The sequence below is a fragment of the Hyla sarda genome, chromosome 3, assembly GCF_029499605.1.
Source record: "Hyla sarda isolate aHylSar1 chromosome 3, aHylSar1.hap1, whole genome shotgun sequence".
Classification (NCBI taxonomy): domain Eukaryota; kingdom Metazoa; phylum Chordata; class Amphibia; order Anura; family Hylidae; genus Hyla; species Hyla sarda.
The window spans coordinates 250484975-250508584 of NC_079191.1; the positions used below are offsets into that span (position 1 = coordinate 250484975).

The window sequence follows — 23610 nt, forward strand, 5'->3', positions numbered from 1 at the left end:
ATTCAGTATGACATGCAGATTACAGGCATCGCTATTAGAATCACTGCTGCAGAGCGGCACAATGACAGGGCCAGGAGGTGGTATCAGTATGAGGAGACCATACTGTGCAGGGGTCGGCAACCCCTGGAAAGTATGCCACTCATGGCACGCAGGGTGCATTTGAGTGGCATGCGAGCGAGTGGCGACCTGCAGGTAGTCCCGAGACACTGTCACTTTAAGCGGCTGCTAAAATATCTGGCCAGGGACAAAAGATGTATCCCTCCCTCTCCCATCACGGTTATTGCTGTGCTGCGTTAGGAACAACTTAAGAGAGAGAGTCTTCTCTCTTTTCCTCCCTTGTCACATTTCAGCTGCGGTGCTCCGCTGTCTGTCAGCAGCATGGAGGGGGAAGGAGGATCGCTCTGTACCAGCCGCAGTGAGGTGTCTGAAGGAGGTCAGGAGTCACTGCTTCAGACCAGTAAGTCATCTATATGATTCTGTGGAATACACTTAGCTCAGCTCCTTGCTCTGACAGCAGCTTTCATTCACAGTGCTTCATTCACAGTGTCTTATCTAAGGAACACCCATAACAGTGTGTGATTTGCATATCCCACAAAGGTGTTTAATCTTAAAATCCCCCATAAATGCGTCATCCAGAGTTCCCCCCATAAGTGTCATCCACAGATTCCCCTATAAACAGTGAATCATCTACAGATCCCAACAACAGTCATTTACAGATTATGCATGGCAGTAATTCTGGGGTCTGATTCTGGGGTTTATATTATGCAGAATGGTGATACTGGGGTCAGAATTATGCAGGGTGGTGATACTGGAGTCTGTATTAAGCAGGATGGTGATACTGGGGTCTGATTCTGAGGTCTGTATTATGGTGGGGTCTGATTCTGGGGTCTGTATTATGTAGAGCAGTGATATTGGGGTGTGATTCTGGGGTTTGTTTTATGGTTGGGTCTGATTCTGGGGTCTGAATTAAAATGCTTAATTTTTTTTAATTTTTTTGGGCATAGCACTACCAAAATCTGATATAGTGGCTAAATGACCAAGCATGGAGGTGTTGGCAGCATGAGGAGACCATATAGTTGCTGAATGGCACAGCCTGGAGCTCGCAGCAGCATGAGTAGACACTAGGCCTTCATAATCCCTAAGATTAAAAGATGAATTTTGAAATTTAAATTGATAAAATAAATTGATAAAATAAAGATTTATGGAAGCTAGTGTTACCATAAAAATTTTTAGGCCCAGGCCCAGCAGCACCAGTAAACCATATATTGGTTGAATGACACAGCCTGGGGGTGGCTGAATCATGAGGAGACCCTATAGTGGCTGAACGTCACATCTTAGAGGTGGCTGAAGCATGAGGAGACTATATAGTGGAAGAATGGCACAGCCTGGAGTTGGCTGAAGCAGGAGGAGACCATCGAAATGTAAGATTTTTAAATTGAAATGGAGGATTTTGAAATTTTAATTTTAACTCCCGAGTTTTAGTGTCCCGGGCCCCGGCGTTTGGGTACAAAGGACCAAATCTAACATGGAGTCACAGGTCACATGGCAGCACAATGACAGAGCCTAGAGGTGGCATCAGTATGAGGAGACCATATAGGGGCTGAATGACTGCCTGGAGATTATGGCAGCATGGGTAAACCATATAGTGTCTGAATGGCACAGCTTGGATATGGCTGAAGCATGAGGAGACCATATAGTGGCTGAATGGCACAGCCTGGAGTTTGTGGCAGCATGAACAGACCATATAGTGGCTGAATTGTACAGCCTGGAGTTGGCTGATGCATGATGATACCATATAGTGGCTGAATGAGACATCCTAGAGGTGGCAGCAGCAGAATCAGGAGTCCTGAAAGTGACCCTAATGCAGAGGAATTTCTGAAACTGGGGACCAGCACCTTAATTATGTTTTGCAGTATCCAAGGCAGCACAATGAGAGATCCTGGAGGTGGTAGCATCAGCATGAGGAGACCATAGAGCAGCACAATTAGAGAGCCTGGAGGTGGCAGCATCAACATGAGGAAACCATATGGCGGCACAATGACAGTGCCTGGAGGTGGTAGTGCCAGCATGAGGAGACCATATGGTGGCACAATGACAGAACATGGGGGGCGGAGCCTGGCCGCAGACTCGGATGGACATGTGAGACTGCTGCTCCCGTCCTAACGCGCTCTTAGCACCCGTCATTCCCACTTTATCAGCTTGAATATGGGCAAAATTGGTAGGGGAACCTATCAGGAGCCGGGAGAACCCCCGGGTCCGGGGAAAAGTCAAGTGGACATGGCGAAATATCTTAAAAAGAAGGGAGCTGCATCTCCCGCCAGGCATCCCAAGATGGCGCCGGCTGCCTCCCTTCAGTTGCTGTATGGAGACGCGGAGGGCTCGGAGGGGGAAGACGACTGCGAAGACCCGGCTGTGATATCACCTCAGTTCTTCAAGTCTTTCCTAAAGAAGGCTTTAGCAGACGCCTTGAAGCCAGTACTTACCGACCTCACGGAAATAAAAACAGAAGTTCACTCCATCGGACACAGGACGGAGGTCTTGGAGACGGTGTGTGCAGGCATAGCAGCCCACTCTGAAGTCATGGTGCAACGGCAGCACAGGTTAGTGGAGCATGTTAATACTGCGCTGACCCTTATAGAAGATCAGGAGAATAGAAGCCGCAGAAAAAATATCAGATTTAAGTGGATCCCTGAAGCCTGGGGACCTGACTCCCTGCGAGACGCGGCTGCAGAAATCTTCTCCTCCTTGCTTTGGCCTGAGAGAGCTGCGAAAATCACCGTCGAGCGCATACATAGGGCGCTGCGCCCTAAACCCTGTCCGATGGAACCACCTAGAGACGTTGTCTGTGGACTATTGTCATATATAGATACCGCTGCGGTGCTACAGGCAGCTAGAGATCACAGACCGCTTAAACTAGGTGAAGACAAAATCCTACTGTATCAAGATATCTCCCCCACAACATTGGCAAAAAGGAGACTGTTGAGGCCATTGCTGGAAAAGCTGAGGGAGCATAAATTATGCTTGGTTATTCCCCTTTGGACTCTCCATCAATCTGCACGGCAAGAGACTTACCGCCGCACACCGGAGGACCTTGATGCGATTTGGTCGACCTAAGACATGGAACCAATAGAGATCGTCAGCTGGCTTCCAGTTGCGGATCTCCCACTGCTACCGAATCTTCCCAGGCAGGAGGAATGGAAGCAAGTGGTTCGTCGCAAGCCCAATAAAGACAAGAAGACACCGGTGAAAGGACAGCCACCTCAAAGATAACTTCTTGCCTGAAGCTGTAATCACGGGACTCTCTTGGACTCGTTGTGATGACGAGGGTACCTGTAATCTCCTTGAGGATAGGATGGCCTTTTCTTCTGTTGCAGTGGAGGGGCTGTGAGAAAGATGAAACCACACTTGATGGAAGCGAGGCGGTCGGCTGACCGCAGAGACTTGGCTGCTGGCCTGGGGAGATCTGATGTCTGATCGGGACTTTGCTGAGGGGAAACGCATCATGATAATGTTTTGGGACATGGAGGTTGACAGCTCTGGGGGAGGGATAATCTCAACCCAGCATACTTTCTGGATCGGTCTTATGTTGTGGTAGTTACATCACTGGAATGCTTTAGTCCTTAATGGGCTTGTCTTTTGCTACAAGACTGTCATGATACCATTTCACTGTAATGCATAATTGTTTTTCTCCCCTTCAATTCACGGCCCCTATGCATGTTGTTTTATCTCATTTTTTTTACAGGCTTGGCTGACTTAGCCCACTCCTTCTCTCCTTCTTCTCTCCACTCTCCCCCTCCCCTCCCCACCCCACTCTACTCCCACCAACTTCACTCTCCCCCTCCTAGGCTCCCTCTATACCGACTTTATTTTCTATACCAATTCTGCTCCCTTTTCTTTTTTTTTTTCTCTACCTTCCTGCCCTTATATCTCTTGCTCTATAGTATGTCTGGCCTCTCCTATGTGATCTCTCTCCCTGCCCTTGCCTCTCATAGTATCCCCTTCTCCTACTCATCCCCCCCTCCTTTTCGACCCCTACACCTACTTCCCTCCTCCCCCCTCCCCCTTCTCCACTATAGCCACCTAAACCCTATTGGTGGGCCTGTCCATTCCCTCACTACGTCCCGAGTCTCGGATGCCCCATTGGCGGCCTTAGTCTCCTGCTTCCATCTCCACGAAGGCCATACTCCTGATTAGGGCCAGTTCTGTCCTAGTGTGCCTCGTCTCAATGATTGTTCTTTACTGTTTAATGCTAGTTAAATTTACCGATGTATTTGCTTATCCCCACCAGTCCTATTAAGAGGGTGTATAGAGTGTGTTCCGTGGGCTGGGATATCAGTTGTTTGCTGACTGAATCTCCTCCCTCGAAATCCTCGCTGTTTTCAACTTATCTTTTACCCCTATTTGAGGACACACAAGATTACTGGTTTGTAACCCCAGTTGTAATCTTCTCCCTTCCCCTAGTGTTCCCCTTCCTACACTTGCTCTCCTTCCTACCTTTTCCACAACCCACCTTCCCTACCCTTCCCACACAAAACCTCCCTACTAGTCTGAATTGTGGGTTAATAATATGTCAGATGTCAACATTGTTTCTTTCAATGTAAGAGGTTTCAACTCACCGAATAAGAGGCGACTAGTTCTTGACGTTCTTAGACCATACAAGGCGTCCATACTTCTCTTGCAGGAGACACACTTTAGAGAAGATAAATTACCCAGACTCCCCAGTAACCAGTATGATAGATGGTTTCATTCATGTAGTAGCGACTCAGCTTCCAAAGGGGTTTCTATTGCACTCCACCGTTCCCTTAACCTGCAGGTTTTGCATGTACTTAGGGAAGTTGAGGGTCGATACATTTTCATGAAAGTCAGATCCCAATCACATACCTTCACTTTAGCTAACTTGTATGCACCAAACCGACAGCAAGTCTCCTGGATGCTGTCCACACTAGACAGGTTGTCTTTATATGCAGAGGGTCCCATCATCTTAGGTGGGGACTTCAATGTCACACTGAATCCTCTGGTGGACTCATTCACGGGCAGGACTCACATCTCTCAGCGGGCAATTACGAAACTGTACTCTAAACTACATGATTTGTCTCTCCTAGACGCGTGGAGATATCTCCATCCCACGGTGAAGGACTATACGTACTATTCCACCGTTCACAAATCGTACCAAAGGTTAGATTATCTTTTTGTACAGGCTCCTCTACTTACTAACCTCACTGCTGCTGGCATTACTTCTATAACAGTCTCTGATCATGCCCCTATCCACCTCTCCCTTTCTCTTGCTCCTCCCTCACCCTCCCCCCTCAGATGGCGATGAAAGGAAACCTTACTGGAGGACCAAAGGGTTAAATCTGATATAGAATCTAACCTAAAATTGTATTTTGACATTAATTCCACCTCAGGGCTGCCCACGCCTATGGTATGGGAGGCTCACAAATCCTATATCAGAGGTATATTCATAGCATGGGGGTCGAAGTTGAAAAAAGAACGTCAGCTTTAAGTAAACAATTTACTATCAGAGATAGCTAGATTGGAGAAGATCCATAAACGTACGCTAGCAATTGGTGCTCAGGCGGAGCTCCTTGCTTGCAGAGAGAAGCTTCTGTCCTATCTGCAGGAGAGGTCCTCTAGAGCGTACATGCACTACAGGCACAAGGCGTATGCCCAAGGGGACAAGGGTGGAAAGCTTATGTCTACTTTATTAAAGAAAGCGAGAGCGAGGTCTCACATTCATGCAATAAAGGATTCACAGGGAGAGACACATAGACTATCCAATAACATTGCCCGCTCCTTTCATAAGTTCTATCATGACCTATATAATTTGAGAGAGGGCGATACGGAGGTGCACTCCAGAGAGAGGAAGAAACTTACTGAGTCCTTCCTGAGTTACCTCGATCTCCCAACGCTCACGGATGAGATGAAGGGTGATCTTTTAAGACCTATCTCTGAGGAGGAGGTTGGCAAGGTGATATCTTCATTTCCTCCCGGGAGGAGCCCGGTCCAGACGGTCTTCCTCTCTCTTATTATAAGTCATTTAAGAACATTCTATTGTCTAGACTCACCGAATTTTGTACTGCAGTGTTTGGGGGAGACTCACTACCGAAACAGACTCAGGAAGCACATATAACTGTTCTGCCAAAGGAGGGGAATGACCCTTTATCTTGCAGTAGTTATCGTCCGATCTCTCTTCTAAATTTGGATCTGAAGATCTGGGCGAAGCTGCTATCCACACGGTTAAAGACCCTTCTTCCCCACCTTATTGGGCATGAACAAGCAGACTTCATTCCAGGGAGGGAGGGACGGATGAATACGTGGAGGCTGCTCACCGGGATACATGCGGCATCCTCACGGGGCTCCCCTCTGGCTCTTCTCGGCATAGATGCCAAGAAGGCCTTTGACAGAGTTATCTGGGAGTACATGAGAGCAGTACTGATGAAGTTCAGCATCCCGGATAGTTTTGTCAATGCGATCTTCTCCCTATACTCTCAACCCACTGCCTCCATTCTAGTCAATGAAGTGATATCCCCCTCTTTCACCATTAGTAATGGGACCAGGCAAGGATGTCCATTATCCCCTACCCTGTTTGTCATGGTGATGGACTGCAGAGGGTGCGTCAGATGAAGGAAGTGAGAGGTCTTGCAGTTTCTGGAAGGAAGCTCAAATTCTTGGCCTTTGCAGATGATCTGCTATTCCTCCTGGGTGACCCTCTCGGCAGCCTCCCACACCTGTCAAACCTCTTCCACCAATTTGGGGAGCTCTCCAACTTCAAGGTTAATGTGCTGAAATCGGAACTACTTAATATTTCGCTTTCTAAGTCCGTAGAGTCCGAGGTATCCTTGGTGGCGCCGTTCCCGTGGGCCACTCGCTTCCTGAAATATTTAGGGGTATGCATACCTAACTCAATTGCTGATATTTACGATCTCAACTATAAACCCCTACTGAAAATGATCTCTGACCTGCTGAAGGAATATGTCATGCCAGTGATTTCTTGGTTAGGAAGGAAAAATGTCCTTACTTGCTACATTCTACCTAAGCTCATGTACACCCTGCGCATGTTACCTATCTCACTCCCCCAAGCCTTTTTCAAGCATATCAGAGTTCTCTTCTCCAGATATGTCTGGAGGGGAAAGAGGCCAAGGATAGCCCATCACATTCTCACGAGACCCTCAAAAGAGGGGGGGATAGGATTGCCTGACATAAAAAAGCTCTATAAAGCGATTCAGCTTCAGAGGTGGCTAGACCTGGTATCCCCATCAAGCGAATTAAAGACACTTCTACATAGGGATGATGGCACTTTAGACCTGGAGCTTCTAAACGCACTTTGGTTCCCCAGTAAAGCTGAGTGTGCGTCCCCAGATACGGTGTGCATCCCCTGCGTCGTTGCTATGCGCTGCACGGCGCTGCGCATGACGTCAGTGCGCCGGGCCGTGCATAGCAACAACGCAGGGGACGCACGCCGGAGGCCTGAAGCAGCACGGACCCAACCCCGGCAAAAGGTAATTATGCCACCGGGGATGGGGGGAGGCAACGGGGCAGCGGCATCGGCAATGGGTGCCGCTGCCCCTTCTCTCCCCCCTGCTGTCGGCACCGCTTTTCTCCCCCTGGCTATCGGAGCCGGCAATGGGGCGCCGGCACCGATAGTCAGGGGGACAGAACGGGAAGCGGCGCCGATAGCCAGGGGGAGAGAAGGGCTGGCAGCAGGGCTCTAGACCCCAGGAAAGGCAGGGGGAGAGAACGGGCAGCGGCACCGATAGCCAGCGGGAGAGAAACGGCGGCAGCAGGGCTCTAGACCCCAGGAAAGGCAGGGGGTGTGAAGCGGGCAGCGACGGCCTCTCTCCCCCTGCCTTTCCTGGGGGTGTATCGGGGTATACACGCGCACACACGCACCCTCATTTTACCATGGATATTTGGGTAAAAAACTTTTTTTACCCAAATTTCCTTGGTAAAATGAGAGTGCGTGTTATAGGCCGGTGCGTGGTATACCCTGATAAATACGGCATTTTAAAATAATAGTGATTACTTTTGCCTGGACTTTCACAGTATCTAGGCCCTTGAAAGATTAACAGGTACAAAATAGTACACTACTTAGATGTAGGTATGTGGTATGCACTTATGAGGGCAGAAAGATGCGCTACAGTACGCAAAAAAAAATTGCCCACAACACCAGCAGTGCAGTCACTGTGTACTAAACCCAATATTGCAAAAAACTCTCTCTCAAATACTATTAGGAATGAACTGCTGGGTATGGATTATACCGTCTACAGACTAGTATAACCAGCAAACCTGTTGTTGTGGAACAAAAACACAGATTTGCCCTAAAAATATTTCTCCTCCTCTGAAAACATTTCTGCAGCTGAGGCAACACACAGCTCTCTGCCCCTCTCTGTAATACAATGCTGTTCACAGTGACTGAGGGGTTAATCGCTGCAGTAAGAATTAATTTCTGTGCAAAAATGCTGTGCTCTGTGTCCAACAGAAGGCTGAGGTGACAAGGAGGTGACACGTTTCTGCAAAAAAGCTTTTCTGTGTCATACACACACAGCAATGTCCGTCCTATCTCTCTGCAGTGTAATGAATGAAATGACGAGACGGAAAATGGCTGCCGAATATATAGGGCTGTGACATCACTGGGGTGACTGGCTGCTCATAGGCTGCATCCTGCATGTGATTCAGGGTCATCCCGCCTACCTGCCTTCCCGCCTTCCCAGCATTCCCTGCCCCATGTACTGATATGTGGATCCGCCATTTTAGATGCCCTGGAGCCTGGACTGCAGTAAAGGGAGTCTAATGAAGCGATTTGCCCGATAGAATCGCAGCGATATTCACATTGGTTGCAAATCAAATTTCGTAACAAATTCATAACAAATTCGGGTTCCTCAGCTTCGATTCACTCATCTCTACTTGCAGCAACACTGCCATAACAGAGTTTTACCAAACATGTGCCTCTAGCTGTTGCAAAATTACACATCCAAGCATGCTTGGACAGCAAAAGGATGTCTGGGCATATGCTGGGAGTTGTAGTTTTCAAAAAGCTGTATGCTGAAAGGTAAAGGCAACACCGCTGTAAAAATGAGTCATCCAAACACTGTACCAATTCACCTATTCCAAAACTACAAGTCCCAGCATTAGAGGACTGCCAAAAAATGACACACATGAAAATGTATGCATAAAAATATACTGTACTTTTAGTACTAAACCTTTGCACTAATTTAGGAAGATCTAAGTTATACACTCACCATATTGTCTTTGGTGGTAGAGTACAGGCAATCTCCAATAAACCTCCCTCCTCTCTGTTTAACAAGTACAGCATAAAACCAGAGAGGAAAGAGTTACACAGCAGGGCTTCCAGCAGTGGGTCAGCAAAATGAGGGAGAAAGAGGAGTCATGCACAGTGCAGGCAAGAGAGGGACACACCCCCTCCACAAGAAAGTATGGAAAAAAACAGTGAGCTGGCTTAATATGCAATTTTTTTGTTAAATATGAAGTCAGAGTGTTAGGTACTGAGTAACAAATGTAACAGTAACAGGTTTTTTTGTTTTTTTTTTGTGGAATCTGACAGATACGCTTTAAGCTTCTAAAACTAGGGCCCCACCTACCAAATACTGTTAGGTTAGATGGTCAGTATTATAATAGAAACATTTGCTACTTCTTCTGTATATTGGATCCACTTGTTTTTGTACTATTGACCAGAACACAAAAATAAGTTTCAATTACTGACCAAAATACTGCATGTGAACCTAGTTTTTGAATAATAGTGCCTAATGCAGCAAAAAGACTAATACATATTCTCAAGCACCAGGGCTGGATGGGAAAGGTATCTCTGTAACCATTAGACTTATTTCCTCTACTGAATGTATCAGTCAAACCACAACCTTTTAGTTAATGCAATAATTTCTTTGTGTACATAAATATTTATATTTTTATTTAAAATGTTGAAATGCAAGCAATGCTGAAAAGTAATTTGTAAGAGTTGTGTAGGAGAGAAAAGGTACCATAGGAAAGTATCTTGTTTCTTTTATTTTAGCTTACAAAGTACTTAAGTCACCAAATAATTTTTCTAAACTACCTCCGGCTATGTTCCCTAACTACTCCTAACACTCTTCCCACCCTTAAAAAAAATTCAGAGATTTAAAAAGCTCTGTATCATACTTTTATTCTTGTTCACATAGTGCAATCTATAGCAGAAGTAAGTGGGCATTTCCAAGCAAGCATGACATGTCACTGAAGCCTGCTGGGGGACCACTTCCGCCCTCACATGGTTGCAGTGCTGAGATGAATAGAAGACCTTAGGCTCTGTGCATCTTTCAGTGAGGCTCTATGCATGTTTCAATGAGGCTCTTTGCAGCTTTTAGTGAAGCGCTGTGTAGCTGTCAATCAAGCTCAGTCAAGATAAGTACTTCCTGAGTTTGGTCTCCTGCCAGGCCGGCAGGAAACCAAACTCACTGTATTAATTGTGACAGGGAAGAGAACAGAGCCACTTAGTGGCCATTTTTTCTATTACATTTTAAACATATTTATGTTGATAATTTTAAAAGCAAGTGAATAAGAAAGTGTCTGCTAATTACACAAAGAATACTATATTAAAAGTTTTATCTTGTCACAGGTACTCTTTAACAAAAAGCAATATAGATGGCTCCCTGGCACATCAGTTAATGAAAAGAAAGGTACAAAAGGTATTTTAAGCAAGCAACTATAGTAGTCTTATTTCAGTCTGTAAAACAGATACTTTCACATTGTCACAGACAGCGCTGCAGTCAGACTTACCGCTGCGGTTCACCTCCCATGATGCGAATGCATGCGACCACCGGGTCTCCCCTCACCTCCTGCCTGTTCTTTAAACTGTAAAGGGCCAGCGCACCGTTGATTGGTGCTAGTCTCACTTGACCCTATTTAACCCTGCACTTCCTATAATCCTTGCCAGATATTTGTGCCTTGTTTGCATTTACCTGTGTCTTGCCTCGCCGTGTATCTGACCCCTTGTTATGTATTCTGACCTTGCTCCTGTGCTGCCTGACTTCTGACCTTCTTGCCACGTGACCTGACCTTGCTTCATTGCTGCCAACCCTGACCTTGTGCTTGTCCTTACTACGTCTGTGCCTCTACCTTCCTGTGCCACGTTATACCTCGGCTGCCTGAGGGAACGAGTCGTACCAGGGGTTGCTAAAAATATAAAAGAGAGCACTCCATAACGTAAAACGGACTGGGTAAGTATTGGTAGAAGGATTCTTTTTAAAACCTCTTACCCCAGATGGTTGTGTGAGCTCACACACAACAATGGACAGCGCGTAAGGATTGTTAGAGCCCAGTCTGCAGCCTCCCAACCAAGTAGATAGCGACAAATGGACTTCAAAGGTGCGGTGGGTCTTTTGCGGTGCTGACTCGGAATAGGCACATCAGGTGAGTATAAAAGGTTTATTAAAATGCAACGTGTTTCACCGCACATGGGCGGCTTCATCAGGCCGTAGCGACCTGGGTGCTGCCTGCCGCAGCAAGTCCTTCCCGCTTTGTGGCTGGCTCTGGTGAAAACCAGTGGCACCTTAGAGTCCACTCCCTGGTACGGCCCACACCATCATCCTCACAGGTCAGTGGATCCACTTTACCACAGCCATGACACACATATTGCTCAGCTCTCTAGACATATGCTGTAATCAACTGTACGGTCCTGAAATATAAAATACTCTGAAAAATCTCTGTTGTCTCCATGGTTACATTACTAAAATGCTTGATATTAAGGTGTCTTAAAATACCTGTAAAAAGTACAGTGTGTCACAGAGAGAAATTAACTACAATTGTTTCAGAATGCATTCACATTCACATTTCCATCATTAAAATGTCTTCTTCAATGGTAGAAAATCACACATTGAGGCCTACATGACATATACTTAATTTTACTATATAAATCAAAAGCTACTAAGTGATTACAATGCATTTGGAAAGTCTTCAGACCTTTCTTTCTTTTTCATGTTATTTTGCTAATTATTTTGCAAATTTATTAAAAAGAAAAGAAAACATTTTTCATGCATATACATTGGAGCAAAAAAGTATTTAGTCAGCCACCAATTGTGCAAGTTCTCCCACTTAAATAGATGAGAGAGGCCTGTAATTGTCATCATAGGTATACCTCAACTATGAGAGACATAATGAGAAAAAAAATCCATAAAATCACATTGTCTGATTTTTAAAGAATTTATTTGCAAATTATGGTGAAAAATAAGTATTTGGTCAATAACAAAAGTTCATCTCAATACTTTGTTATATACCAGTTGTTGGCAATAACATTGGTCAAATGTGAGGTCAAATGTTTTCTCTAAGTCTTCACCAGGGTTTCACACACTGTTGGGGGTATTTTGTCCCATTCCTCCATGCAGATCTCCTCTAGAGCTGTGATGTTTTGGGGCTGTCGCTGGGCAACAGAGACTTTCAACTCCCTCTAAAGGTTTTCTATGCAGTTGAGATCTGGAGACTGGCTAGGCTACTCCAGGACCCTGAAATGCTTCTTATGAAGCTACTTCTTCGTTGCCCTGGCGGTGTGATTGGGATCATTGACCCAGCCACGTTTCATATTCAGTGCCCTTGTTGATGGAAGGAGTTTTTCACTCAAAATCTCACGATACAAGGCCCCATTCATTCATTCTTTCCTTTACATGGATCAATCGTTCTGGTCCCTTTGCTGAAAAAAATGTCCCAAAGCATGATGTTTCCACCCTCATGCTTCACATTAGTTATGGTGTTCTTTGGATGCATTATTTTTCCTCCAAACATGACAATTTGAGTTTTTACCAAAAAGTTCTACTTTGGTTTCATCCGACCATATGACATTCTCCCAATACTCTTCTGGATCATCCAAATGCTCTCTAGCAAACTTGTGCCAGGACATGTACTGGCCTAAGCAGGGGGGACACGCCTGGTACTGCATGATTTGAGTCCCTGGCAGCTGTTACTGATGGTAGCCTTTGTTACTTTGGTCCCAGCTCTCTGCAGGTCATACACTAGGTCCCCCAGTGTGGTTCTGGGATTTTTGCTCACCGTTCTTGTGATCATTTTGACACCACGGGGTGAGATCTTGTGTGGAGCCCCAGATCGAGTGAGATTATCAGTGGTCTTGTATGTCTTCCATTTTCTAATAATTGCTCCCACAGTTGATTTGTTCACAACAAGCTGCTTGCCTATTGCAGATTCAGTCTTCCCAACCTGGTGCAGGTCTACAGTTTTGTTTCTGGTGTCCTTCGACAGCTCTTTGGTCTTGGCAATAGTGGAGTTTGGAGTGTGACTGTTTGAGGCTGTGGACAGGTGTCTTTTATATTGATAACAAGTTCAAACATGTGCCATTAATACAGGTAACAAGTGGAGGACAGAGGAGACTCTTAACCTCTTACGGACCCGGGGTTTTTCCGTTTTTGCATTTTCATTTTTTCCTCCTTATCTTTAAAAAAATCATAACTCTTTCAATCTTGCACCTAAAAATCCATATGATGGCTTATTTTTTGTGCCACCAATTGTACTTTGTAATGATGTCAGTTATTTTACCCAAAAATCTACGGCAAAACAGAAAACAAAATCATCATGAGACAAAATTGAAAGAAAAAAACGCCATTTTGTAACTTTTGGGGGCTTCCGTTTCTACACAGTAAATTTTTCAGTAAAATAACACCTTCTCTATATTCTGTAGGTCCATACGATTAAAATGATACCCTACTTGTGTAGGTTTGATTTTGTCTTACTTCTGGAAAAAATCATAACTACATGCAGGAAAATTTATACATTTAAAATTGTCATCTTCTGACCCCTATAACTTTTTTATTTTTCCGCGTATGGGGGGGTATGGGGGCTAATTTTTTTGCACCGTGATCTGAAGTTTTTTAGGGGTACCATTTCTGTATTGATAGGATTGGGGGCACGTCCCGCAATGCGAATCCCAGCGCTGTCGGATGGTGACATGAAGGAGGAGATGTGCTCACGGCCAGCGCGTCCAGCCGGAGCGCACTGTATAACAACATTTTATTCATTTTTTCATGATATCAAAAGTGACCAAAAATACACTATTTTGAACTTTGGATTTTTTTTGCGTGTACGCCATTGACCGTGCAGTTTAATTAACAATATATTTTTATAATTCTGACATTTCTGCATGCGGCGATACCACATATGTTTATTTAAATTTTTATTTTATTTACACAGTTTTTTTTTTTTTTATGGGAAAAGGGGGTGAATCAAACTTTTATTAGGGAAGGGGTTAAATGCTCTTTATTCACTTTTTTTCCCTTTTTTTTTTACAGTGTTATAGCTCCCATAGGGGGCTATAACACTGCACACACTTTTACATTGATCAATGGTTTCTCATAGGAAACCATTGATCAATGATTCTGCCGCTTGACTGCTCATGCCTGGATCTTAGGCACTGAGCAGTCATTTGATGATCAGACACCAGGAGGGAAGATAAGGAACCCTCCTGCTGTGTCTCAGATGTTCGGGATGCCGCAATTTCGCCAAGGGCATCCGTAACAGCCCCCTGAGCTAACCGGAAATCATTTACTTTCACTTTAGACACGGCGTTCAACTTTGAACGCCACGTCTAAAGGGTTAATAGCGCCATGGCGCTGTGTACATCATGGTTCCTTAAGTGGTTAAAGAGGAAGTTACAGGACTGTGAAAGCCAGAAATCTTGCTTGATTGTAGGTGACCAAACACTTATTTCCCACCATAATTTGCAAATAAATTCTTTAAGAATCAGACAATGTGATTTTATGGATTTTTTTTCTCATTATGTCTCTCATAGTTGAGGTATACCTATGATGAAAATTACAGGCCTCTATCATCTTAAGTGAGAGAACTTGCACAATTGGTGGCTGACCAAATATTTTTTTGCCCAACTGTACGTATTTAAACCCTTTGTTTAAAAGTAGTTCAGTTAATAATTTTTATCTATTATTAGTTTCCTCCTTCATAGTTTTTTTTATTTTTGCAATAACCATCCATCAACAATTTATGCTCCTTCCACCACTATTCCTATGGTGAAATGTCATCAAATCCCTCTTCTGCCTCCCTATTAAGGCATCTCCGTCTCAGCTGCTGTCCCTTCTCCTACAGCTTCCACCTTCTGAGATGGAGATCAAATGACTCAACTGCTGAGACAACCACCTGACTTTCCACCTGCGAGGGAGAGCAGGAGACTTCTGCCTAGCAACACCCGTGAGGCAGCGCGTCTGGACCCTTATGCTTCTGGCACTGATGACTGCCCTGGAGAGCAGAGGAGGGAGATGAGTGGCTGCAAAAACTCGGGTGAGCCACAGCAGTCACACTGACCAGAGCAGTAATAGTGGTGGTGAGTATAACTTTTTGTTTTTCTCTTTTTTTTTCTTTGCAGCTCCCGCTCCCCTGCTACAGCTCCCGCTCCCCTGTTATAGTTCAGAGTCCCCTGCTAGAGCCCCCGGTCCCCTGCCACAGCTCCCGGTCCCCTGCTACAGGCCAGGTGAGTGTGTGTGTGTGTGTGTGTCTCTGTGTGTGTATGTCTCTGTGTGTGTCTTTCTGTCTTTGTGTGTGTGTGTGTGTGTTTTTGTCTGTCTGTGTGTGTGTGTGGGGGGGGTAAAACTATGCTCCTAATGTGGGGAAACTATGCTCCTAATGTGGGGAAATTATGCTACCTAATGTGGGAAAACTATGCTACCTAATGTAGGGAAAATATGCTACCTAATGTGGGGAAACTATACTCCTAATGTGGGGAAACTATGCTCCTAATGTGGGAAATCTATGCTACATAATGTGGGGAAACTATGCTTCTTATGTGGGGAATTTATGCTACCTAATGTGGGGAAACTATGCTCCAAATATGGGCAAACTATGCTACTTAATGTGGGGAAACTATGCTCCCAATGTGGGGAACCTATGCTACCTAATGTGGGGAAACTATGCTACCTAATGTGGGGAAACTATGCTCCTAATGTGGGGAAACTATGCTCCTAATGTGGAAAAACTACGCTCCTAATGTGGGGAAACTATGCTACCTAATGTGGGGAAACTATGCTCCTAATGTGGGGAAACTATGCTACCTAATATGGGGAAACTATGCTACCTAATGTGGGGAAACTATGCTCCTAATGGGGAGAATGTATGCTACCTAACGTGGGGAAACTGCTCCTAATGTGGGGAATCTATGCTACCTATTGTGGGGAAACTATGCTCCAAGAGTAGGGAATGTATGCTACCTAATGTAGGGAAACTATGCCCCTAATGTGGGTAAAGTATGTTCCTAATGTGGGGAAACTATGCTCCTAATGTGGGGAAACTATGCTACCTAATGTGGGGAAACTATGCTACCTAATGTGGGGAAACTATGCTCCTAATGTGGGGAAACTATACTCCTAATGTGGGGAAACTATGCTCCTAATGTGGAAAAACTATGCTCCTAATGTGGGGAAACTATGCTCCTAATGTGGGGAAACTATGCTACCTAATGTGGGGAAACTATGCTCCTAATGGGGAGAATTTATGCTACCTAACGTGGGGAAACTATGCTCCTAATGTGGGGAATCTATGCTACCTATTGTGGGGAAACTATGCTCCAAGAGTAGGGAATGTATGCTACCTAATGTAGGGAAACTATGCCCCTAATGTGGGTAAACTATGCTCCTAATGTGGGGAAACTATGCTCCTAATGTGGGGAAACTATGCTACCTAATGTGGGGAAACTATGCTACCTAATGTGGGGAAACTATGCTCCTAATGTGGAGAATTTATGCTACCTAATGTGGGGAAACTATGCCCCTAATGTGGGGGAACTGCTGCCTACCTAATGTTTTTTTTTTTTTTTAACTACAACTCCTAGCATGCACTGACAGCCAAAGGGCCTGCTGAGAGTTGTATTTATGCAACAGATGGAAGGGCTCATTTTGTAAACCACACTCTAGTGGTCTTCAAACTGTGCCCCTTCAGATCTTGCAAAACTAGAATTTCCAGCATTCCCAGACTGTCCAGGCAACATGTGAAGGGCTAGATGTTGCCGAACTACAACTCCCAGTATACCTGGACTGTCTGAGCATGCTGGTAATTGCAGTTTTTCAACATCTGGAAGAGTGCATTTTGTAGACCACTGCACAGTGGTCTCCAAACTGTTGTCCTCCAGATGTTGCAAAACTAAAACTCCGAGCATGCAGTGACAGCTGAAGTGTATGCTGAGAGTTTTATTTATGCAACAGATGGAAGTGCACGGTTGTGAGACCACTGTGTAGTGGTCATCAAACTTTTGCCTTCCAGACATTGCAATACAACAACTCCCAGCATGTCCACACTGTACGGGCATGCTGGGAGTTTAGTTTGGTAACATGTGAAGAGCCAAATGTTGCAGAACTACAGCTTCAAACACGCATGGACTGTCTTGGCATGCTGGGAGTTGTAGTTGTGCAACATCTGCAGGGGCATAATTTGTAGACCATTGCACAATGGTTTCCAAACTGTGGCCCTTCAGATGTTGCAAAACTACATCTCCCAGCATTCCCGGACAGTCTCTGGTTGCCTAGGCATGCTGTGAGTTTTAGTTTTGCAAAAACTGGAGGAACCTGGTTGGGAAACACTGATTATGTATAATATGTAAAAATATGTCCAAATGGTATAGGTCACAGCAAAAAGTATGCAGACTCCCAATTTCAAAAAGGCTGTGGTCTTTATTTAGGTCATCAACAGTGATGACCTAAATAAAGACCACAGCCTTTTTGAAATTGGGAGTCTGCATACTTTTTGCTGTGACCTATACCATTTGGATGTTCTGTCAGTATTTTCCTCAGGAAGAGGGCACCACTTATGGTGCAAAAATGGAGATTCAAGTAGGCCATTTAGCACTCCGCAGGCTTCTGGGTACAAAAATATGCAAATTAGCTCACCACACCACCTTCACAAGTAGTGCTCCGCTCAGCCAAGCCAGATAACCCTGCTCTGTACTGACGAGGGGCAAGCTTCCCGAAACAGCTGTCTGCAGATGGGTCCTCTTTCCTTCTGGAGAGAGAGTTCTGGCTTGGCATAAATCCCAATCAGTTCTGAGACTTAAGTGGCCTGAGCTGTTTTGCAGGACGCACTACTCGTGAAGGTGGTGTGGTGAGCTAAATTGCATATATATATATATTTATGGCCAGGGCCTTTCACCCAGAGACTCGAATACCCCTACCTTAACCTAACACGGCTAGAGGTGTGCCTGAGCCACCGCCGTGGGTACACCTATAAAGAGGGCATACCCTGTTAGAAATATATACTCAACGGGCGGGAGGGTGGGTCAATACCCTAACGCACGTACCCTTGGCCGTACCAGGGGACGATAAGTACGCTCCAGGCCCCGCCCATAAATGCAGTCTGTTCCAGCCTTATACTTATGGCCAGGGCCTTTCACCCAGAGACTCGAATACCCCTGCATTAACCTAACACGGCTAGAGGTGTGCCTGAGCCACCGCCGTGGGTACACCTATAAAGAGGGCAAAAACCAACAGATAAGAAAATAAAACTTTATTCATGCCATATACTGCCGCGTAGGAGTACGCCTGGAAAAAAGAGGGCAAAACCCATAATGAGAACAAAGCACTATTAACACGCGCAACAACCCCGTGACCGATGACTGAAAAGCAAACGTGCATTATTGACTATGGAATAGGGATATGGTGCATGCAGTACTTACTTCCCGATACCCCTATTTCCTAACCACGTATGCTGGCACACCATAATGTGACGTTGGTGCAGCACCCCCATGCTGAGGGAATGACTGGATATAGTGGACGGATCGCTATGAAGAATTTAACAAGAATACGTACGAGTTTGACAAACAACTTAGCAGTGAGTGCTGCCCCCTAAAACAACGGCAGTGGCTGATGCCGTTGGATCCTAGACATGTGGAAGCAAAGCTTGCAATACTCGAGCTGAGCATCACTCGTGGGACTTGGGAAATGGTGTATGATGATAACCTGACAGTAACATTCATCTGCTATACCATATTAATACTTAATTATTTGCACCCCTGCAACATTATTGTAACTACAGCCATGCATCTGCATGTAATACCCTAAACCTTAGGAAACCATGACAACTGAAAGACAACGCGGCCTATAATGTTAAGCTGTCCTGACGTCGCCATGGGGAATTACCTAAAGCGTCAACCAACCAACCAACTTAACTAAGCCAGCTGTCAGGGCTGATGGCTAGAGGGCTTGCAACCTCCCTCTTGTGCTCTCACCAGGGCAGATTTGATGGCATGAAATGCAAACGATGACGCCCCGTCGGAGCAAGACCACGTGATATTATGCTGGATACCTGACAGATACACTTTGATAGTATTATGCTGGATGCAAAGAAGAGTGGCAAAACCCAATAAAGGCAAATAGGAATAAAATGGCACATGACATCCTCTAAGTATCAAATGTAAAATATTGCGTAAGTATTCCAGGCTACATGTCGGAAGCTCTCAGTGAGCTATGGACGTGAAAAGACCACACAGAGAGCAACCCTATGCCCGTATACACAACTCCAAGTGCTAACAACGTGTATACACAAAAGACTATGTAACCACCAACCTAAACCTGTGTCAGGTTACCACTGTAACCAACCTGTGGACGTGAACTGCAATGCAACCACTTATACAGCAACATGATGATGAGACTCAACCAGCATGTGATTACTATCATCGTCAATCTAAGCCAAGACAAACCCCAACAGCTGAATAAACACAACGTATACAAAGACGATTGTCGCCAACCTGAAGTCATGTCAGGTTGCATCCGGACTGACCTGTAGACGTGACAGGTCTAACCGAATTAAAAGCTTCAACCAACACGTATGACTACTAGTATCGACATAAACCAAAAGTCGAGACAGGTTGTAACCATGATTGACCTATAGACGTGTCAATTCACAATGGAAAAGTAAAGCTATGTCCCTGTGCATAACCCAACAGCTGAATAACACAATGTATGATGACATTGTCGCCAACCTGAAGTCGTGTCAGATTGTTTCCGGGCTGTCCTGTAAGCGTGACTGGTCTAGCCGAATTTTAAAGCTGAAACATGTCGTAACCATACTAGACCTGTCGACTAGGCAAATAATAAACCGAACCTCAGCTATTCTCATATGCATAACCGAATTATCTGTGCACAGATTCGCCCAATGCCATAAAACCTGCCTGGTGTCAAAGACATGGGTGTAAGGTCTAAGCGAATTTTCCTATTTATTTATTTTTACGTGACAGGTACAATGGGTATATACTGCCTATGTGTCGTGTTATTGATGTTCTGAAGAAGTGTCAGTAGCAACAATTATGCAATGTACCCCCCTGCAGACGTGGCAGGTATAATGGGTGTACACCGCCTATGTGTTGTGTTATTGTTGTTCTGAAGATGTGTCAGGAACAACAACTATGCCATGTATCTCCCTGCAGGCGTGGCAGGTATGAAGGGTATAAACCACCTACGGGTCGGGATGCTGTAACTCTGAATGCGTGTCAGTAATTAACTACTGAGTACCACCCCCTGCAGACATGGTAGGTATGATGCCGCGACCGTAACAGCTGTATAAATACTAAAGTGAGGAACGCATGTGCCCCAATGCTATGCAACTATATGCACTGCGGACACTACAAATAATCTACAAAAGTGCACTGTAAATGCTATAACGTGTGAAAACTAAATGAACTGACATTAGCATAAAACTCTGAGCGTATAGACCAAATGAACTATGTGTGCGTATACCCGAACAAACTATATCAACGAATGCCCACTGTTAATGCTACCATGGCGATAAACACTTATCCACAGTATTAAAGTAACAAGCAGATGTAACGTATGACATAAGCAAAAGAACAGTATAATTAATACCAGCATGTATAAATTACAAGCATACGTACAACATGAATCTATGAGCGTATATATGTGAGTGTGTTATGTACAGTATAACTCCTGTGTATGTCAGACATGAAACCTACAAGCATGTGTACAGTATGAATACTACCAGCGAGTGTACAGTATAAACCCTCTGATCGTATTTACAGCATAAACCTACTAGCGTGTATACCACATGAACCCTAAGAGCAAGTATACTGTATAAATCCTACGAGCGTATGTACAGTATAAACTCTCCAATCGTATTACAGTATAAACCTACGAGCGTGTACAGTATAAAACCGATGAGCGCGTATACTGTATAAATCCTACGAGTGTATGTACAGTATAACCCTACAAGCGTATACTGTAAAATCCTGTACAAATGTACAGTATGAATCCTGCAAGCGCGAGTACAGTATAAATCCTACCAGCGTATGTACAGTATAAATCCCATGAGCGTGAATACTGTATAAATCCTACGAACGTATGCACAATATAAATTCTACGAGCGTGTACACTGTATAAATCCTATGAGCGTATGTACAGTATAAATGCTATGAGCGTATGTACAGTATAAATCCTACCAGCGTATGTACTGTATATGTCCTAAGAGCGTATACTGTAAAATCCTACAAGCGTATGTACAGTATAAATCCTGCGAGCGTGAGTACAGTATAAATCATACGAACCAGTATAAAAGCTATGGGCGTATGTACAGTATACAAGCTACGGGCATATGTACGGTAACTACTATGGGCAGATGTACAGTATAAATGTACATCGAACCTGGACGTATGCATAGAAAAAATAGTAGGAGCGTGAGCGCAGAACAATTATATAACCATATGGCACCTATCGTGGGGGCATGTGCGCAGAACTACTAAATGACAGTATGTGTGGGACAAACTATGAGAACATGTGTATAGAGACTATCTTACCGTATGCATAGCACAAATTATGGGAGCGTGTGCACGGAACAAGTAACCTATGCACCGAATAAGTGATCAGACCGTATGCACAGAAAAACCTGAGAGCTGACCGCATGCAGTGATAAGAGAATTTTTATCTTTTTTTTTCTTTCAGGCCACAGAGGGAAACCACCTATGACACATGTACAAGCATGCCATGCAATAAAAATTCTCTATAGTGAGCCATGGAAACATATGCAATACTGATACCAAGGCGTGGGTGTGGGGGACCTAAGGATAGAGCAGGGGGGGAGGGAGGGGCGCCAGTGGTGGGGTCGGAGCATGTGGACTCCTGCCGAGGCCCCTCCCCCAACAACCCCCCTGGAGTTCATAGACCGTGGGGGAGCGAGGCCTGACGACAGACATCCCCACATACCTGCTGCCGTACCCCTGTCACTGCCAAATGAGAGCGCAAAAGCAGTGTAAAAAGGGGGGGTTTGGCGATGCTAGCGCCAAGGACCGAGCGTGTATGCACAGGAAATGCCCGTGAGACACCGCCCCCCCATATAAATCGTGGGGGAGCGAGGTCCCACAAGAGACATCCCCAAAACCCCAGCGTGATCCCCCTATTAGGACCGCTGGGGGAGTGGGCCCGGACAACCCGACAGTAGGCCCGGAACTCCACCAGTGCTCCCCACGCTTACCCCACATATGCTGCACATGACAACAAGGATGCGTCCTGAACAACCGCAAGGTACGTGGGTCCCCGAATGCTGAAACCGGGGGCCGGGCTGGCCGGGGGTACCCTCCGATCTCTGGCTTACCTCCGGAGATCGGGCTGCGAAATAACACGCTCCCCCCGGCCAGCTCAGTCACTTACCCGAACGCCGCCCTGCAGATTAATCCGGTCAGGTGACTGTGCGTCAGCTGTGCATCAGCTGATCGACATCACGTGACGAACCCGCGGCGTCAATACCCTAACGCACGTACCCCTAGGCCCTACCAGGGGACGTTAAGTATGTATAATGCTTTAGTAGAGCTTTATTGGGAAGATATATCTCTGTCTGTCTATCTATATATATATATATATATATATGGTAGAAGGGGCAAGGTAGAAGTGACACTCCAAATTGTAGTGAAAAAGTGGAAAACTTGGATATTTATTCACACATCTGTACAAAGCTTTGTACAGATGTGTGAATAAATATCCACATTTTTCACTACAATTTGGAGTGCTGCTTCTATCTTGCTTCTGTACTACCTTGGAAGTTGGTCTGATCCCAGAGCTGATCACCCACACAGATCTGGAATCCTGGCTTATAGCTGTGTCATAGTGTTGCTCTATTCCTTTTTGGACTATATATATATATATATATATATATATATATATATATGTACACATATAGATATATATATATATATATATATATATATAGATATATCTATCTATCTATCTATCTATCTATATATATATATATATATATATATATGTATATATATATATATATATATATATATATATATATATATATATATATATATTATGTTATGTAGCAGTGTTCCCCAAAAAGTATGCCATCAGTTGTTTAAAAACTTTAAAACTTCAACTCCACGCATGCACAGATGTACTTTGACTTTTTTGGGAATGCTGGGAGTTGTAGTTTTGCAACAGATTGAAGCACCCATTTTGTGAATCATTGCTATATAGTACAGCAGTTGAAAGCAGGATGGGAATGGTTGCTTAGTAACATTCCGAGTGCTGGGGCTGGTCAGGTGACTGGGGCAGAAAACGGCAGTTGGGAGGAAGTGAGCACAGAGTGGCAGCAAAGAATGCTGGGACCTGTAGTTTAAAT

General features: G+C 44.8%; 1 long non-coding RNA gene across 1 annotated transcript; it reads left to right on the forward strand.

The window, feature by feature from the left end:
- The first annotated feature begins 376 nt into the window (after positions 1-376).
- Positions 377-20440, forward strand: LOC130362264 (uncharacterized). Its single transcript, XR_008891334.1, has 4 exons — positions 377-457; positions 15091-15282; positions 15368-15472; positions 20408-20440. It is a non-coding gene; the product is annotated as an uncharacterized LOC130362264 (long non-coding RNA).
- The last annotated feature ends 3170 nt before the right edge of the window (positions 20441-23610 follow it).